Genomic DNA, 20,078 nt, shown 5'->3' on the forward strand with positions numbered 1-20,078 from the left:
AATTCCGATCGTGTGTACACAAATCCGACGGACAAAGTGCCACGCATGCTCAGAATAAATAAAGAGATGAAAGCTATTGGCCACTGCCCCGTTTATAGTCCCGACGTACGTGTTTTACGTCACCGCGTTCAGAACGATCGGATTTTCCGACAACTTTGTGTGACCGTGTGTATGCAAGACAAGTTTGAGCCAACATCCGTCGGAAAAATCCTAGGAATGTCCGAACAAAGTCCGACCATGTGTACGCCCTATAAGAGTGGCAAGGATGTGGAATTCCCTTCCACAGGCGGTGGTCTCAGCGGGAAGCATTGATAGCTTCAAGAAACTATTAGATAATCACCTGAATGACCGCAATATACAGGGATATGTAATGTAATACTGACACATAATCACACAACATACAGGGATATACAATGTAATACTGACATATAATCACACACATAGGTTGGACTTGATGGACTTGTGTCTTTTTTTAACCTCACCTACTATGTAACTATGTAACTTTCCCGCAAAAAAAAACATATTTCCTGCCAGTGCCCCTCCCGGGACTAGGCTCTATATCGGCCCCCGCCTCAGGGTCACTGAGGATTACAGTATCTGGAACTTCCTCCTCCCAGCCACGTATTACTCCCAAGGGTTCTTACTGTTTGACGTATTCTTCCTCTGCTTCAATGCCTCTGAAACTGCCAGAATCCTCCTCCTCCTTCAATACTTACCAACTGTCCCGGATTTCCCAGGACAGTCCCGGGATTTAGACTCTATTCCCGATTTTATTGTTTCCCGGGAAATGTCCCGAGAAATCCAGTTCTTCACGGATTTTCGCTGCCGCCACCTGCTGCCGCTAGAGGTCCGCGGCCGGTGGATTGTCTCCGCTGGCCGCCATTTTTAAGAAGACTAGGAAGACGGCTGGGGGGCTAGACGGAGCTCCTGTGTCGCAGCCCACCCTCCGCCCTGCTCCGCCTCGCCTACCCCCCGCCCCACTGCCGGTCTGTTATGGAAAGGGGCGGGGGTTCTATTGTAATCATGCGGCCGGCGGAGGGAGACAGTATTTTGTATAACCCCTCCTACTAGGACTTACTAGGACACCTGAGGTGGGGGGGGGGCTCCGCTGGGGACATCTGATGTAAGGGGGGCTCCACTCGGGACACCTGATGTAAGAGGGGCACTGCTGGGGACATCTGATGTAAGGGGGGGCTCCGCTGGGGACATCTGATGTAAGGGGGGCTCCGCTGGGGACATCTGATGTAAGGGGGGCTCCGCTGGGGACATCTGATGTAAGGGGGGGCTCCGCTGGGGACATCTGATGTAAGGGGGGCTCCGCTGGGCACATCTGATGTAAGGGGGGCTCCACTGGGGGCACCTGATGCAAGGAAGGACTCTGCTGGGGCCACCTGATGCAAAGACGGACTCTGCTGGGACACCTGATGCAAGGAAGGACTCTGCTGGGACACCTGATGCAAAGACGGACTCTGCTGGGACACCTGATGCAAGGATGGACTCTGCTAGGACACCTGATGCAAGGATGGACTCTGCTGGGGGCACCTGATGCAAGGAAGGACTCTGCTGGGACACCTGATGCAAAGACGGACTCTGCTGGGACACCTGATGCAAGGATGGACTCTGCTGGGACACCTGATGCAAGTACAGACTCTGCTGGGGGCACCTGATGCAAGGACGGACTCTGCTGGGACACCTGATCACCTGATGCAAGGACGGACTCTGCTGGGACACCTGATCACCTGATGCAAGGACGGACTCTGCTGGGACACCTGATCACCTGATGCAAGGATGGACTCTGCTGGGACACCTGATCACCTGATGCAAGGATGGACTCTGCTGGGACACCTGATGCAAGGACGGACTCTGCTGGGACACCTGATCACCTGATGCAAGGATGGACTCTGCTGGGACACCTGATGCAAGGACGGACTCTGCTGGGACACCTGATGCAAGGACGGACTCTGCTGGGACAACTGATGCAAGGATGGACGGCTGGTGACACGCACAGGGATCCCACTGATTCGGCATTATGGTGAGTTGAATGATTTCATTTTATATTACAATAGTAATAGTAGAAATAATGCACTTCAATCACTCTGACACCATAACAATCATGGTGCCGGGGTGATTGAAGTGCTAACACCAGGTGTTTGGAGTATCTTTATCTGCTGATTGTTAAACTTTCTAGAATACACATATTTCTATTGTGGTGTAGGATCTGGGGCTGCTGTCCCTCCATCCCTCTCCCCCCTTTCCCTCTCCCTCTCCATCCCTCATTCATCTCAGACTCTAACCACACCACTTTGAGCCACGCCCATTTAAGACACGCCCACTATTTCACGTAAACCACACCCATTTTGCCGCATTTTTACTTTTTCCTATGCCACGCCCACAAACGCATGCCCCGCCCCCTATTTATAACAAGACCCCCGCCTACAGCCAAAAAAGTGTCCCTAAAATTTTTTTTACAATGTTAGCAGCTATGTCCTTCTCCTTGTGTGTTCTAGGGCATAGGAACAATGGTGTCTGCATAAAGTCGGCCTTGAGAGGAAAGGAAGTCCTCCTCTTCCTCCCGCTCCTCTTCCCCGAGTGCCCTGTCCATAATGCCATGCAGAGTCTTCTCTGGCAGGAAGACAACTGGGATTGTGTCACTGATGAATGCATTGTCACCATTCTTGTGGCCTCCTCAAATGGTGACAATACAGTGCATGTATCCTTCATGAGCAACCATGGGGCAAAAAAAGCCGAGCCGGCCTGAGCCTGTCGTCGTGCCGTACTCACACAGGTACTCGTTGACGGCCCTCAGCCGCATGGGCAGCCACTGCAGCATTGCCAAAGTCGAGTTCCACCTGGTGGGCATGTCACAAATCAGGCAGTTTACGGGCAGGTGGAATTCCCGCTGAATTTCAGCCCACCGAGCACTGGCTGTGTATGACCGCCTGAAATGGCTACAGACTCTTCTGGCCTGCTTTAGTACATCTTGCAACCCCTGGGTGCGTACTTAGGAAACCCTGCACCACCAAATTGAGGACAAGTGCCAGGCATGGCATGTGTCAACTTTCCCTGTCTGAGGGCGGACAGGAGGTTTGAGCCATTATCGGACACCACCATTCCTGGCTCCAGCTGGCGTGGTGTGAACCACCTCTGGGCCTCTCCCTGCAGAGCTGCAAGAATCTCTTCTCCGGTGTGGTTTCTGTCCACTAAACACACCAGCTGAAGCACTGCATGGCACCTTTTAGCCTGACTCTGGGAATAGCCCTTCGAACGCTAAGGGGGTACCTGATGTTCATAGGACAATTCTGCAGAGGAGGGCATGGAGATGGCAGAGGAGGAGGAGGAGGAGGAGGAGGGGTGGAGCTCACAGGTCTGGCATCATCACCACCAGCTGTATGGAGATGTAGGGGCACAACAAGCTGCAGCACTAAGCCCTGTCCTGCATCCTTCCGAGTTGCAAGCAGAGTTACCCAGTGTGCTGTGAACAAAATATATCGTCCCTGTCCATGCTTGCTGGACCACGTGTCAGCAGTAACGTGGAGTGCCTTGCGCAATGATGACACAACATTCCCTTCCACATGATGATAGAGAGAAGGAATGGCCTTACGTGAAAAGAAATAGCGACTGGGAACCTGCCATTGTGGTACAGCACATTCTGCAAATTCGTGGAAGGGGTCAGAATCCACCAGGTGGAAAGGCAGAAGTTGGAGAACCAGGAGCTTTGACAAGCTTGCATTTAGAAGCTGGGCATGTGGGTGGCAGGGACTGTATTTTTTAATAACGCTGCAGAAAAATTTGCCGGCTACAGTCTACAGCTGGTGGTGAGCTGCTGGCAGATGTGCTGAAAGGACCTGGGACACCCTGTACTATACCATCATCCCTGTCAGTGGAGGCTGCTGAGAGGTCATTAGATATAGCTGGGACAGACCGAGGTGAGTAAGGAGGAGGGGCAGATTTGTGCCCCTTTAGTGTGACTTTCAGGTGCTCTTGCCAATGGGCTGAGTGGTGGGAGGTTAAGTGCCTTGTCAAGCATGTGGTACCCAAATGGTTGGAGTTTTTTCCACACTTGATGTGCTTGAGACAAAGTTTGCAAATAGCAACAGTGCGATTGGCTGCACATGTACTAAAAAAGGTCCAGACAGCTGAGCTGTGGGAAGTGGGCCGGGAGATAACAGATCCACAATGTGATGGAATAGGGGGGCTGCTCTCTACTCTTCCATGATGGCTGCCTCCTTGGGGTTGTCCCTCACCCTCACTTTCCTCCTCTGCTCTATCCGACACCCAAGTCACGTCAGTGACCTCATCATCATCATCACCATCATCATCATCATCTCCTCCTCCTCATCATCATCATCTCCTCATCATCTCCTCATCATCATCATCATCATCTCCTTATCATCATCATCATCATCTCCTCCATCCTCATTACCACTGGAGACAAGTTGGCATTACTCTGTGGCTTGGTGAACATGAATGCCAGTTTATGGACCAGTCTTCTCCTCTCTCTGTAGGCTCATGTTCCTGCCTTCCTCAACCTCAGAACATCTGATACAAGTCCTGGTTGAGCATCATCAAGGAGGAAGTGGCTGACTCTGTGTTCACATAACTCAGCTGACTCTGTTCTATGTCTCTCTACATACGATATCACACTACAAATGACCGCCATAGAAAGATGCGCCATGATTGGATACAGTCATCATGACAGATTCCAATCATGGCTCTGACGGTGCTTTGTGCCCAGATTGGGCGAAGCTTTCATTGCTTCAGCCAATCAGGGCTTTCAGTGCACTGTCAGGCGCATTGCATTGTGGTCGTTCGTCCGACCCTATAATTTGTTTGTTTGGAGAACTTCCAAACAGCCAATGTTCGGCCCAAACTCATCCTCGGGCCAAACCATTCGCTGATCCTTAGAGGTGACATATCTCTTTGGGGCCCCCTGCTGGCCAGTACAGTGTGATATCTCTATGGGGCCCCCTGCTGGCCAGTACAGTGTGATATCTCTCTGGGGCCCCCTGCTGGCCAGTACAGTGTGATTTCTCTCTGGGGCCCCCTGCTGGTGAGTACAGTGTGATATCTCTCTGGGGCCCTCTGCTGGTCAGTACAGTGTGATACCTCTCTGGGGCCCCCTGCTGGTCAGTACAGTGTGATTTCTCTCTGGGGCCCCCTGCTGGTGAGTACAATGTGATATCTCTAAAGGGCCCCCTGCTGGTCAGTAGAGTATGATATATCTATAGGGCCCCCTGCTGGTCAGTACAATGTGATATCTCTATAGGGTCACCTGCTGGTATGTACAGTGTGATATGTCTATAGGGCCCCCTGCTGGTGAGTACAGTGTGATATCTCTCTGGGGCCCCCTGCTGGTCAGTACACTGTGATTTCTCTCTGGGCCCCCCTGCTGGTCAGTACAGTGTGATATCTCTATGGGGCCCCCTGCTGGTCAGTACAGTGTGATATATCTCTGGGGCCCCCTGCTGGCCAGTACAGTGTGATATCTCTCTGGGGCCCCCTGCTGGTCAGTACAGTGTGATATCTCTCTGGGGCCCCCTGCTGGTCAGTACAGTGTGATATATCTCTGGGGCCCCCTGCTGGTCAGTACAGTGTGATATCTCTATGGGGCCCCTTGCTGGCCAGTACAGTGTGATATCTCTATAGGGCCCCCTGCTGGTCAGTACAGTGTGATATCTCTATAGGGCCCCCTGCTGGTCAGTACAGTGTGATATCTCTCTGGAGCCCCCTGCTAGTCAGTACAGTGTGATATCTCTCTGGGGCCCCCTGCTGGTGAGTACAATGTGATATCTCTATAGGGCCCCCTGCTGGTCAGTACAGTGTGATATCTCTAAAGGGCCCCCTGCTGGTCAGAAGAGTATGATATCTCTATAGGGCCCCCTGCTGGTCAGTACAGTGTGATATGTCTATAGGGCCCCCTGCTGGTCAGTACAGTGTGATATCTCTATAGGGCCCCCTGCTGGTCAGTACAGTGTGATATCTCTATAGGGCCCCCTGCTGGTCAGTACAGTGTGATATGTCTATAGGGTCCCCTGCTGATCAGTACAGTGTGATATCTCTCTGGGGCCCTCTGCTGGTCAGTACAGTGTGATACCTCTCTGGGGCCCCTTGCTGGTCAGTACAGTGTGATTTCTCTCTGGGGCCCCCTGCTGGTCAGTACAGTGTGATATCTCTATAGGGCCCCCTGCTGGTCAGTACAGTGTGATATCCCTCTGGGGCCCCCTGCTGGTCAGTACAGTATGATATCTCTATAGGGACCCCTGCTGGTCAGTACAGTGTGATATGTCTATAGGGTCCCCTGCTGGTCAGTACAGTGTGATATCTCTCTGGGGCCCCCTGCTGGTCAGTACAGTGTGATATCTCTATAGTGCCCCCTGCTGGTCAGTACAGTGTGATATCTCTATAGTGCCCCCCTGCTGGTCAGTACAGTGTGATATCTCTATAGGGCCCCCTGCTGGTCAGTACAGTGTGATATCTCTATAGGGCCCCCTGCTGGTCAGTACAGTGTGATATCTCTATAGGACCCCCTGCTGGTCAGTACAGTGTGATATCTCTATAGTGCCCCCCTGCTGGTCAGTACAGTGTGATATCTCTATAGGGCCCCCTGCTGGTCAGTACAGTGTGATATCTCTATAGGGCCCCCTGCTGGTCAGTACAATGTGATATCTCTAAAGGGCCCCCTGCTGGTCAGTACAGTGTGATATATCTCTGGGGTCCCCTGCTGGTCAGTACAATGTGATATCTCTATAGGGCCCCCTGCTGGTCAGTACAATGTGATATCTCTATAGGGCCCCCCTGCTGTTCAGAACAGTGTGATATCTCTATAGGGCCCCCTGCTGGTCAGTACAATGTGATATCTCTATAGGGCCCCCTGCTGGTCAGTACAATGTGATATCCCTATAGGGCCCCCTGCTGGTTAGTACAGTGTGATATCTCTATAGGGCCCCCTACTGGTCAGTATAGTGTGATATCTCTATACTGACCAGTAGGGGGCCCTATAGAGGTATCACACTGTACTTACCAGCAGGGGGCCCTATAGAGATATCACACTGTACTGACCAGCAGGGGGCCCTATAGAGATATCACACTGTACTGACCAGCAGGGGGCCCTATAGAGATATCACACTGTACTGACCAGCAGGGGGCCCTATAGAGATATCACACTGTACTTACCAGCAGGGGGCCCTATAGAGATATCACACTGTACTGACCAGCAGGGGGCCCTATAGAGATATCACATTGTACTGACCAGCAGGGGGCCCTATAGAGATATCACACTATACTGACCAGTAGTATAGGGCCCCCTGCTGGTCAGTACAGTATGATATCTCTGTAGGGCCCCCTGCTGGTCAGTACAATGAGATATCTCTATAGGGCCCCCTGCTGGTCAGTACAGTGTGATATCTCTCTGGGGCCCCCTGCTGGTCAGTACAATGTCATATCTCTATAGGGCCCCCTGCTGGTCAGTACAGTGTGATATCTCTCTGGGGCCCCCTGCTGGTCAGTACAATGTGATATCTCTATAGGGCCCCCTGCTGGTCAGTACAGTATGATATCTCTGTAGGGCCCCCTGCTGTTCAGTACAATGTGATATCTCTATAGGGCCCCCTGCTGATCAGTACAGTGTGATATCTCTATAGGGCCCCCTGCTGGTCAGTACAGTGTGATATCTCTCTGGGGCCCCCTGCTGGTCAGTACAGTGTGATATCTCTCTGGGGCCCCCTGCTGGTCAGTACAATGTGATATCTCTATAGGGCCCCCTGCTGGTCAGTACAGTGTGATATCTCTATAGGGCCCCCTGCTGGTCAGTACAGTGTGATATCTCAATAGGGCCCCCTGCTGGTCAGTACAGTGTGATATCTCTATAGGGCCCCCTGCTGGTCAGTACAGTGTGATATCTCAATAGGGCCCCCTGCTTGTCAGTACAATGTGATATCTCAATATGGCCCCCTGCTGGTCAGTACAGTATGATATCTCTATAGGGCCCCCTGCTGGTCAGTACAGTGTGATATCTCTATAGGGCCCCCTGCTGGTCAGTACAGTGTGATATCTCTATAGGGCCCCCTGCTGGTCAGTACAATGTGATATCTCTATAGGGCCCCCTGCTGGTCAGTACAGTGTGATATCTCTCTGGGGCCCCCTGCTGGTCAGTGCAATGTGATATCTCAATAGGGCCCCCTGCTGGTCAGTACAGTATGATATCTCTGTAGGGCCCCCTGCTGGTCAGTACAGTGTGATATCTCTATAGGGCCCCCTGCTGGTCAGTACAGTGTGATATCTCTATAGGGCCCCCTGCTGGTCAGTACAATGTCATATCTCTATAGGGCCCCCTGCTGGTCAGTACAGTGTGATATCTCTCTGGGGCCCCTGCTGGTCAGTACATTGTGATATCTCTATAGGGCCCCCTGCTGGTCAGTACAATGTCATATCTCTATAGGACCCCCTGCTGGTCAGTACAGTGTGATATCTCTATAGGGCCCCCTGCTGGTCAGTACAGTGTGATATCTCTATAGGGCCCCCTGCTGGTCAGTACAATGTGATATCTCTCTGGGGCCCCCTGCTGGTCAGTACAATGTGATATCTCTATAGGGCCCCCTGCTGGTCAGTACAATGTGATATCTCTCTGGGGCCCCCTGCTGGTCAGTACAGTGTGATATCTCTATAGGGCCCCCTGCTGGTCAGTACAGTGTGATATCTCTATAGGGCCCCCTGCTGGTCAGTACAATGTGATATCTCTATAGGGCCCCCTGCTGGTCAGAACAATGTGATATCTCTATAGGGCCCCCTGCTGGTTAGTACAGTGTGATATCTCTATAGGGCCCCCTACTGGTCAGTATAGTGTGACATCTCTATACTGACCAGTAGGGGGCCCTATAGAGGTATCACACTGTACTTACCAGCAGGGGGCCCTATAGAGATATCACACTGTACTGACCAGCAGGGGGCCCTATAGAGATATCACATTGTACTGACCAGCAGGGGGCCCTATAGAGATATCACACTGTACTGACCAGTAGGGGGCCCTATAGAGATATCACACTGTACTTACCAGCAGGGGGCCCTATAGAGATATCACACTGTACTGACCAGCAGGGGGCCCTATAGAGATATCACATTCTACTGACCAGCAGGGGGCCCTATAGAGATATCACATTGTACTGACCAGCAAGGGGGCCCTATAGAGATATCACACTGTACTTACCAGCAGGGGGCCCTATAGAGATATCACACTGTACTTACCAGCAGGGGGCCCTATAGAGATATCACACTGTACTGACCAGCAGGGGGCCCTATAGAGATATCACATTGTACTGACCAGCAGGGGGCCCTATAGAGATATCACACTGTACTGACCAGCAGGGGGCCCTATAGAGATATCACACTGTACTGACCAGCAGGGGGCCCTATAGAGGTATCACACTGTACTAACCAGCAGGGGGCCCTATAGAGATATCACACTATACTGACCAGCGAGGGGTCCTAAAAAGATATCACACTATACTGACCAGTAGGGGGCCCTATAGAGATATCACACTGTCCTAACCAGCAGGGGGCCCTATAGAGATATCACACTATACTGACCAGTAGTATAGGGCCACCTGCTGGTCAGTACAGTATGATATCTCTGTAGGGCCCCCTGCTGGTCAGTACAATGTGATATCTCTATAGGGCCCCCTGCTGATCAGTACAGTGTGATATCTCTCTGGGGCCCCCTGCTGGTCAGTACAGTGTGATATCTCTCTGGGGCCCCCTGCTGGTCAGTACAATGTGATATCTCTATAGGGCCCCCTGCTGGTCAGTACAATGTCATATCTCTATAGGGCCCCCTGCTGGTCAGTACAGTGTGATATCTCTATAGGGCCCCCTGCTGGTCAGTACAGTGTGATATCTCTCTGGGGCCCCCTGCTGGTCAGTACAATGTGATATCTCTATAGGGCCCCCTGCTGGTCAGTACAATGTCATATCTCTATAGGGCCCCCTACTGGCCAGTACAGTGTGAAATCTCTCTGGGGTACCCTGCTGGTCAGTGTATATTGTGATATCTCTAAGGGCCCCCTGTTAGTCAGTACAGTGTGATATCTCTATAGGTCCCCCTGCTGGTCAGTACAGTGTGATATCTCTATGGGGCCCCCTGCTGGTCAGTACAATGTGATATGTCTATAGGGCCCCCTGCTGGTCAGTACAGTGTGATATCTCTCTGGGGCCCCCTACTGGTCAGTACAGTGTGATATCTCTATAGGGCCCCATACTGGCCAGTACAGTGTGATATCTCTATGGGCCCCCCTGCTGGTCAGTACAGTGTGATATCTCTCTGGGGCCCCCTACTGGTCAGTACATTGTGATATCTCTATAGGGCCCCCTGCTGGTCAGTACAGTGTGATATCTCTATAGGGCCCCCTGCTGGTCAGTACAATGTGATATCTCTATAGGGCCCCCTACTGGTCAGTACAGTGTGAAATCTCTATAGGGCCCCCTGCTGGTCAGTACAGTGTGATATCTATATAGGGCCCCCTGCTGGTCAGTACAGTGTGATATCTCTATGGGGCCCCCTGCTGGTCAGTACAGTGTGATATCTCTATAGGGCCCCCTGCTGGTCAGTACAGTGTGATATCTCTATAGGGCCCCCTGCTGGTCAGTACAGTGTGATATCTCTATAGGGCCCCCTGCTGGTCAGTACAATGTGATATCTCTATGGGGCCCTGCTGGTCAGTATATATTGTGATATCTCTATGGGCCCCCCTGCTGGTCAGTATATATTGTGATATCTCTACAGGGCCCCCTGCTGGTCAGTACAATGTGATATCTCTATAGGGCTCCCTACTGGTCAGTACAGTGTGATATCTCTATAGGGCCCCCCTACTGGTCAGTACAGTGTGATATCTCTCTGGGGCCCCCTTCTGGTCAGTACAGTGTTATATCTCTATAGGGCCCCCTGCTGGTCAGTACAGTGTGATATCTCTATAGGTCCCCCTGCTGATCAGTACAGTGTGATATCTCTATAGGGCCCCCTGCTGGTCAGTACAATGTGATATCTCTATAGGGCACCCTGCTGGTCAGTACAGTGTGATATCTCTATGGGGCCCCCTGCTGGTCAGTACAGTGTGATATCTCTCTGGGGCCCCCTGCTGGTGAGTACAGTGTGATATCTCTATAGGGCCCCCTGTTGGTCAGTACAGTGTGATATCTCTATAGGTCCCCCTGCTGGTCAGTACAGTGTGATATCTCTATGGGCCCCCCTGCTGGTCAGTACAGTTTGATATCTCTATAGGGCCGCCTGCTGGTCAGTACAGTGTGATATCTCTCTGGGGCCCCCTGCTGGTCAGTACAGTGTGATATCTCTATAGGGCCCCCTGCTGGTCAGTACAGTTTGATATCTCTATAGGGCCCCCTGCTGGTCAGTACAGTGTGATATCTCTATAGGGCCCCCTGCTGGTCAGTACAGTGTGATATCTCTACAGGGCCCCCTGCTGGTCAGTACAGTGTGATATCTCTATAGGGCCCCCTGCTGGTCAGTACAATGTGATATCTCTATAGGGCCCCCTGCTGATCAGTACAGTGTGATATCTCTATAGGGCCCCCTGCTGCTCCGTACAATGTGATATCTCTATAGGGCCCCCTACTGGTCATTACAGTGTGATATCTCTATAGGACCCCCCACTGGTCAGTACAGTGTGTTATCTCTATAGGGCCCCCTGCTGGTCAGTACAATGTGATATCTCTCTGGGGCCCCCTGCTGATCAGTACAGTGTGATATCTCTATAGGGCCCCCTGCTGGTCAGTACAGTGTTTTATCCCTATAGGGCCTCCTGCTGGCCAGTACAGTGTGATATCTCTATAGGGCCCTATGCTGGTCAGTACAATGTGATATCTCTATAGGGCCCCCTGCTGGTAAATACAGTGTGATATCTCTATAGGGCCCCCTGCTGGTCAGTACAGTGTGATATCTCTATAGGGCCCCCTGCTGGTCAGTACAGTGTGATATCTCTATAGGGCCCCCTGCTGGTCTGTATAGTGTGATATCTCTATAGGGCCCCCTGCTGTTCAGTACAATGTGATATCTCTATAGGGCCCCCTGCTGATCAGGACAGTGTGATATCTCTATAGGGCCCCCTGCTGGTCAGTACAGTGTGATATCTCTATAGGGCCCCCTGCTGATCAGTACAGTGTGATATCTCTATAGGTCCCCCTGCTGGTCAGTACAATGTGATATCTCTATAGGGCCCCCTACTGGTCAGTACAGTGTGATATCTCTATAGGATCCCCTACTGGTCAGTACAATGTGATATCTCTATAGGGCCCCCTACTGGTCAGTACAGTGTGATATCTCTATAGGACCCCCTACTGGTCAGTACAGTGTTTTATCTCTATAGGGCCCCCTGCTGGTCAGTACAGTGTGATATCTCTATAGGGCCACCTGCTGGTCAGTACAGTGTGATATCTCTATAGGACCCTCTGCTGGTCAGTACAGTGTGATATCTCTATAGGGCCCCCTGCTGGTCACTGCAGTGTGATATCTCTATGGGGCCCCCTGCTGGTCAGTATATATTGTGATATCTCTATAGGGCCCCCTGCTGGTCAGTACAGTGTGATATCTCTATGGGGCCCCCTGCTGGTCAGTACAGTGTGATATCTCTATCCCCTGCTGGTAACTACAATGTGATATCTCTATGGGGCCCCCTGCTGGTCAGTATATATTGTGATATCTCTATGGGGCCCCCTGCTGGTCAGTACAGTGTGATATCTCTATAGGGCCCCCTGCTGGTCAATACATTGTGATATCTCTATAGGGCTCCCTACTGGTCAGTACAGTGTGATATCTCTATAGGGCCCCCCTACTGGTCAGTACAGTGTGATATCTCTATAGGGCCCCCCTACTGGTCAGTACAGTGTGATATCTCTATAGGGCCCCCTGCTGGTCAGTACAATGTGATATCTCTACAGGGCCCCCTACTGGTCAGTACGGTGTGATATCTCTATAGGGCCCCCTGCTGGTCAGTACAGTGTGATATATCTCTGGGGCCCCCGCTGGTCAGTACAGTGTGATATCTCTAGAGGGCCCCCTGTTGGTCAGTACAGTGTGATATCTCTATAGGTCCCCCTGCTGATCAGTACTGTGTGATATCTCTATAGGGCCCCCTGCTGGTCAGTACAGTGTGATATCTCTATAGGGCCCTCTGCTGGTCAGTACAGTGTGATACCTCTATAGGGCCCCCTGCTGGTCAGTACAGTGTGATATCTCTCTAGGGCCCCCTGCTGGTTAGTACAGTGTGATATCTCTATAGGGCTCCCTACTGGTCAGTACAGTGTGATATATCTATAGGGCCCCCTACTGGTCAGTACAGTGTGATATATCTATAGGGCCCCCTACTGGTCAGTACAATGTGATATCTCTATAGGGCCCCCCTACTGGTTAGTACAGTGTGCTATATCTATAGGGCCCCCTACTGGTCAGTACAATGTGATATCTCAATAGGGCCCCCCTACTGGTCAGTATAGTGTGATATCTCTATAGGGCCCCCTGCTGGTCAGTACAGTGTGATATCTCTATGGGGCCCCCTGCTGGTCAGTATATATTGTGATATCTCTATAGCGCCCCCTGCTGGTCAGTACAGTGTGATATCTCTATGGGGCCCCCTGCTGGTCAGTACAGTGTGATATCTCTATAGGGTCCCCTGCTGGTAAGTACAATGTGATATCTCTATGGGGCCCCCTGCTGGTCAGTATATATTGTGATATCTCTATGGGGCCCCCTGCTGGTCCGTATATATTGTGATATCTCTATAGGGCCCCCTGCTGGTCAGTACAATGTGATATCTCTATAGGGCCCCCTACTGGTCAGTACGGTGTGATGTCTCTATAGGGCCCCCTGCTGGTCAGTACAGTGTGATATATCTCTGGGGCCCCCTGCTGGTCAGTACAGTGTGATATCTCTATAGGGCCCCCTGCTGGTCAGTACAGTGTGATATCTCTATAGGGCCCCCTGCTGGTCAGTACAGTGTGATATCTCTATAGGGCCCCCTGCTGGTCAGTACAATGTGATATCTCTATAGGGCCCCCCTACTGGTTAGTACAGTGTGATATATCTATAGGGCCCCCTACTGGTCAGTACAATGTGATATCTCTATAGGGCCCCCCTACTGGTTAGTACAGTGTGATATCTCTATAGGGCCCCCTACTGGTCAGTACAGTGTGATATCTCTATAGGGCCCCCTACTGGTCAGTACAATGTGATATCTCTATAGGGCCCCCCTACTGGTTAGTACAGTGTGATATATCTATAGGGCCCCCTACTGGTCAGTACAATGTGATATCTCTATAGGGCCCCCCTACTGGTTAGTACAGTGTGATATCTCTATAGGGCCCCCCAACTGGTCCGTACAGTGTAATATCTCTATAGGGCCCCCTTATTGGTCAGTACAGTGTGATATCTCTATAGGGCCCCCTGCTGGTCAGTACAATGTGATATCTATATAGGGCCCCCTACTGGTCAGTACAGTGTGATATCTCTATAGGGCCCCCTGCTGGTCAGTACAGTGTGATATCTCTATAGGGCCCCCTGCTGGTCAGTACAATGTGATACCTCTCTGGGGCCCCCTGCTGGTCAGTACAGTGTGATATCTCTATAGGGCCCCCTGCTGGTCAGTACAGTGTGATATCTCTATGGGGCCCCCTTCTGCTCAGTACAATGTGATATCTCTATAGGGCCCCCTGTTGGTCAGTACAGTGTGATATCTCTATAGGGCCCCCTGCTGATCAGTACAGTGTGAAATCTCTATAGGGCCCCCTGCTGGTCAGTACAATGTGATACCTCTCTGGGGCCCCCTGCTGGTCAATACAGTGTGATATCTCTCTGGGGCCCCCTGCTGGTCAGTACAGCATGATATCTCTATAGGGCCCCCTGCTGGTCAGTACAGTGTGATATCTCTATAGGGCCGCCTGCTGGTCAGTACAGTGTGATATCTCTATAGGGCCCCGTTTTGGTCAGTACAGTGTGATATCTCTATAGGGCCCCCTCCTGGTCAGTACAGTGTGATATCTCTCTGGGACCCCCTGCTGGTCAGTACAGTGTGATATCTCTATAGGGCCTCCTGCTGGTCAGTACAATGCGATATCTCTATAGAGCCCCCTCCTTGTCAGTACAGTGTGATATCTCTCTGGGGCCCCCTGCTGGTCAGTACAGTGTGATATCTCTATAGGTCCCCCTGCTGATCAGGACAGTGTGATATCTCTATAGGTCCTCCTGCTGGTCAGTGCAATGTGATATCTCTATAGGGCCCCCTACTGGTCAGTACAATGTGATATCTCTATAGGATCCCCTACTGGTCAGTACAGTGTTTTATCTCTATAGGGCCCCCTGCTGGTCAGTACAGTGTGATATCTCTATAGGGCCCCCTGCTGGTCAGTACAATGTGATATCTCTATAGGGCCCCCTACTGGTCAGTACAGTGTGATATCTCTATAGGACCCCCTACTGGTCAGTACAGTGTTTTATCTCTATAGGGCCCCCTGCTGGTCAGTACAGTGTGATATCTCTATAGGGCCACCTGCTGGTCAGTACAGTGTGATATCTCTATAGGACCCTCTGCTGGTCAGTACAGTGTGATATCTCTATAGGGCCCCCTGCTGGTCACTGCAGTGTGATATCTCTATAGGGCCCCCTGTTGGTCAGTACAGTGTGATATCTCTATAGGGCCCCCTCCTGGTCAGTACAGTGTGATATCCCTCTGGGGCCCCCTGCTGCTCAGTACAGTGTGATATCTCTATAGGGCCCCCTGCTGGTCAGTACAATGTGATATCTCTATAGGGCCCCCTGTTGGTCAGTACAATGTGATATCTCTATAGGGCCCCCTACTGGTCAGTACAGTGTGAAATCTCTCTGGGGCCCCCTGCTGGTCAGTACAGTGTTTTATCTCTATAGGGCCCCCTGTTGGTCAGTACAGTGTGATATCTCTCTGGGGCCCCCTGCTGCTCAGTACAGTGTGATATATCTATAGGGCTCCCTACTGGTCAGTACAGTGTGATATCTCTATAGGGCCCCCTGCTGCTCAGTACAGTGTGATATCTCTATAGAGACCCCTGCTGGTCAGTTCAGAGTGATATCTCTATAGGGCCCCCTGCTGGTCAGTACAGTGTGATATCTCTATAGGGGCCCCCTACTGGTCAGTATAGTGTAATATCTCCATAGGGCCCCCTACTGGTCAGTATAGTGTGATATCTCTATAGGGCCCCCTGCTGGTCAGTACAGTGTGATATCTCTATGGGGCCCCCTGCTGGTCATTATATATTGTGATATCTCTATAGGGCCCCCTGCTGGTCAGTACAGTGTGATATCTCTATGGGGCCCCCTGCTGGTCAGTACAGTGTGATATCTCCATAGGGGCCCCCTACTGGTCAGTATAGTGTGATATCTCCATAGGGCCCCCTACTGGTCAGTATAGTGTGATATCTCTATAGGGCCCCCTGCTGGTCAGTACAGTGTGATATCTCTATTGGGCCCCCTGCTGGTCAGTATATATTGTGATATCTCTATAGGGCCCCCTGCTGGTCAGTACAGTGTGATATCTCTATGGGGCCCCCTGCTGGTCAGTACAGTGTGATATCTCTATAGGGTCCCCTGCTGGTAAGTACAATGTGATATCTCTATGGGGCCCCCTGCTGGTCAGTATATATTGTGATATCTCTATGGGGCCCCCTGCTGGTCAGTATATATTGTGATATCTCTATAGGGCCCCCTGCTCCTCAGTACAGTGTGATATCTCTATAGGGCCCCCTGCTGGTCAATACAATGTGATATCTCTATAGGGCTCACTACTGGTCAGTACAGTGTGATATCTCTATAGGGCCCCCTGTTGGTCAGTACAGTGTGATATCTCTCTGGGGCCCCCTGCTAGTCAGTACAGTGTGATATCTCTCTGGGGCCCCCTGCTAGTCAGTATATATTGTGATATCTCTATGGGGCCCCCTGCTGGTCAGTATATATTGTGATATCTCTATAGGGCCCCCTGCTCCTCAGTACAGTGTGATATCTCTATAGGGCCCCCTGCTGGTCAATACAATGTGATATCTCTATAGGGCTCACTACTGGTCAGTACAGTGTGATATCTCTATAGGGCCCCCTGCTGGTCAGTACAATGTGATATCTCTATAGGGCCCCCTGCTGGTCAGTACAGTGTGATATCTCTATGGGGCCCCCTGCTGGTCAGTACAGTGTGATATCTCTCTGGGGCCCCCTGCTGGTGAGTACAGTGTGATATCTCTATAGGGCCTCCTGTTGGTCAGTACAGTGTGATATCTCTATAGGGCCCCCTGCTGGTCAGTACAGTGTGATATCTCTATAGGTCCCCCTGCTGGTCAGTACAGTGTGATATCTCTATAGGGCCCCCTGCTGGTCAGTACAGTGTGATATCTCTATAGGGCCCCCTGCTGGTCAGTACAGTGTGATATCTCTATAGGTCCCCCTGCTGGTCAGTACAGTGTGATATCTCTATGGGGCCCCCTGCTGGTCAGTACAGTGTGATAAATCTATAGGGCCCCCTGCTGGTCAGTACAGTGTGATATCTCTCTGGGGCCCCCTGCTGGTCAGTACAGTGTGATATCTCTATAGGGCCCCCTGCTGGTCAGTACAGTTTGATATCCCAATAGGGCCCCCTGCTGGTAAGTACAGTGTGATATCTCTACAGGGCCCCCTGCTGGTCAGTACAGTGTGATATCTTTATAGGGCCCCCTGCTGGTCAGTACAATGTGATATCTCTATAGGGCTCCCTACTGGTCAGTACAGTGTGATATATCTATAGGGCCCCCTACTGGTCAGTACAATGTGATATCTCTATAGGGCCCCCCTACTGGTTAGTACAGTGTGATATCTCTATAGGGCCCCCTACTGGTCAGTACAGTGTGATATCTCTATAGGGCCCCCCTACTGGTCAGTACAGTGTGATATCTCTATAGGGCCCCCCAACTGGTCCGTACAGTGTAATATCTCTATAGGGCCCCCTTATTGGTCAGTACAGTGTGATATCTCTATAGGGCCCCCTGCTGGTCAGTACAATGTGATATCTCTATAGGGCCCCCTACTGGTCAGTACAGTGTGATATCTCTATAGGGCCCCCTGCTGGTCAGTACAGTGTGATATCTCTATAGGGCCCCCTGCTGGTCAGTACAATGTGATACCTCTCTGGGGCCCCCTGCTGGTCAGTACAGTGTGATATCTCTATAGGGCCCCCTGCTGGTCAGTACAGCATGATATCTCTATAGGGCCCCATGCTGGTCAGTACAATGTGATACCTCTGTGGGGCCCCCTGCTGGTCAGTACAGTGTGATATCTCTATAGGGCCCCCTGCTGCTCAGTACAATGTGATATCTCTATAGGGCCCCCTGCTGGTCAGTACAGTGTGATATCTCTATAGGGCGCCCTGCTGGTCAGTACAGTGTGATATCTCTCTGGGGCCCCCTGCTGCTCAGTACAGTGTGATATCTCTATAGGGCCCCCTGCTGGTCAGTACAGTTTGATATCTCTATAGGGCCCCCTGCTGGTCAGTACAGTGTGATATCTCTATAGGGCCCCCTGCTGGTCAGTACAGTGTGATATCTCTATAGGGCCCCCTGCTGGTCAGTACAATGTGATACCTCTGTGGGGCCCCCTGCTGGTCAGTACAGTGTGATATCTCTATAGGGCCCCCTGCTGCTCAGTACAATGTGATATCTCTATAGGGCCCCCTGCTGGTCAGTACAGTGTGATATCTCTATAGGACCCCCTACTGGTCAGTACAGTGTGATATCTCTATAGGGCCCCCTGCTGGTCAGTACAGTGTGATATCTCTCTGGGGCCCCCTGCTCGTCAATACAGTATGATATCTCTATAGGGCCCCCTGCTGGTCAGTACAGTGTGATATCTCTATAGGGCCCCCTGCTGGTCAGTACATTGTGATACTTCTCTGGGGCCCCCTGCTGGTCAGTACAGTGTGATATCTCTCTGGGGCCCCCTGCTGGTCAATACAGTGTGATATCTCTATAGGGCCCCCTTTTGGTCAGTACAGTGTGATATCTCTATAGGGCCCCCTCCTGGTCAGTACAGTGTGATATCTCTATAGGGCCCCCTGCTGGTCAGTACAGTGTGATATCTCTATAGGGCCGCCTGCTGGTCAGTACAGTGTGATATCTCTATAGGGCCCCCTTTTGGTCAGTACAGTGTGATATCTCTATAGGGCCCCCTCCTGGTCAGTACAGTGTGATATCTCTATAGGGCCCCCTGCTGGTCAGTACAATGCGATATATCTCTGGGGCCCCCTGCTGGTCAGTACAGTGTGATATCTCTATAGGGCCCCCTGCTGGTCAGTACAGTGTGATATCTCTATAGGTCCCCCTGCTGATCAGTACAGTGTGATATCTCTATAGGGCCCCCTGCTGGTCAGTACAGTGAGATATCTCTATAGGGCCCCCTGCTGGTCAGTACAATGTGATATCTCTATAGGGCCCCCCGCTGGTCAGTACAGTGTGATATCTCTATGGGGCCCCCTGCTGGTCAGTACAGTGTGATATCTCTCTGGGGCCCCCTGCTGGTGAGTACAGTGTGATATCTCTATAGGGCCTCCTTTTGGTCAGTACAATGTGATATCTCTATAGGTCCCCCTGCTGGTCAGTACAGTGTGATATCTCTATGGGGCCCCCTGCTGGTCAGTACAGTGTGATACCTCTATAGGGCCCCCTGCTGGTCAGTACAGTGTGATATCTCTCTGGGGACCCCTGCTGGTCAGTACAGTGTGATATCTCTATAGGGCCCCCTGCTGGTCAGTACAGTTTGATATCTCTATAGGGCCCCCTGCTGGTCAGTACAGTGTGATATCTCTATAGGGCCCCCTGCTGGTCAGTACAGTGTGATATCTCTACAGGGCCCCCTGTTGGTCAGTACAGTGTGATATCTCTATAGGGCCCCCTGCTGGTCTGTACAGTGTGATATCTCTATAGGGCCCTCTGCTGGTCAGTACAATGTGATATCTCTATAGGGCCCCCTGCTGATCAGTACAGTGTGATATCTCTATAGGGCCCCCTGCTGCTCCGTACAATGTGATATCTCTATA

General features: G+C 51.5%; 1 protein-coding gene across 1 annotated transcript in view; it reads left to right on the top strand.

Annotated features, from left to right (window-relative positions):
* The first annotated feature begins 1,364 nt into the window (after positions 1-1,364).
* SLC2A4 (solute carrier family 2 member 4) overlaps positions 1,365-20,078 on the top strand; it is a 52,094-nt gene continuing 33,380 nt past the window's right edge. Inside the window, exon 1 of the mRNA XM_073623505.1 lies at positions 1,365-2,032. The gene's annotated coding sequence lies outside the window, so the exon portion shown is untranslated. The remainder of the gene's footprint in view (positions 2,033-20,078) is intronic.

Source organism: Aquarana catesbeiana, linkage group LG03, assembly GCF_042186555.1.
Source record: "Aquarana catesbeiana isolate 2022-GZ linkage group LG03, ASM4218655v1, whole genome shotgun sequence".
NCBI lineage: Eukaryota > Metazoa > Chordata > Amphibia > Anura > Ranidae > Aquarana > Aquarana catesbeiana.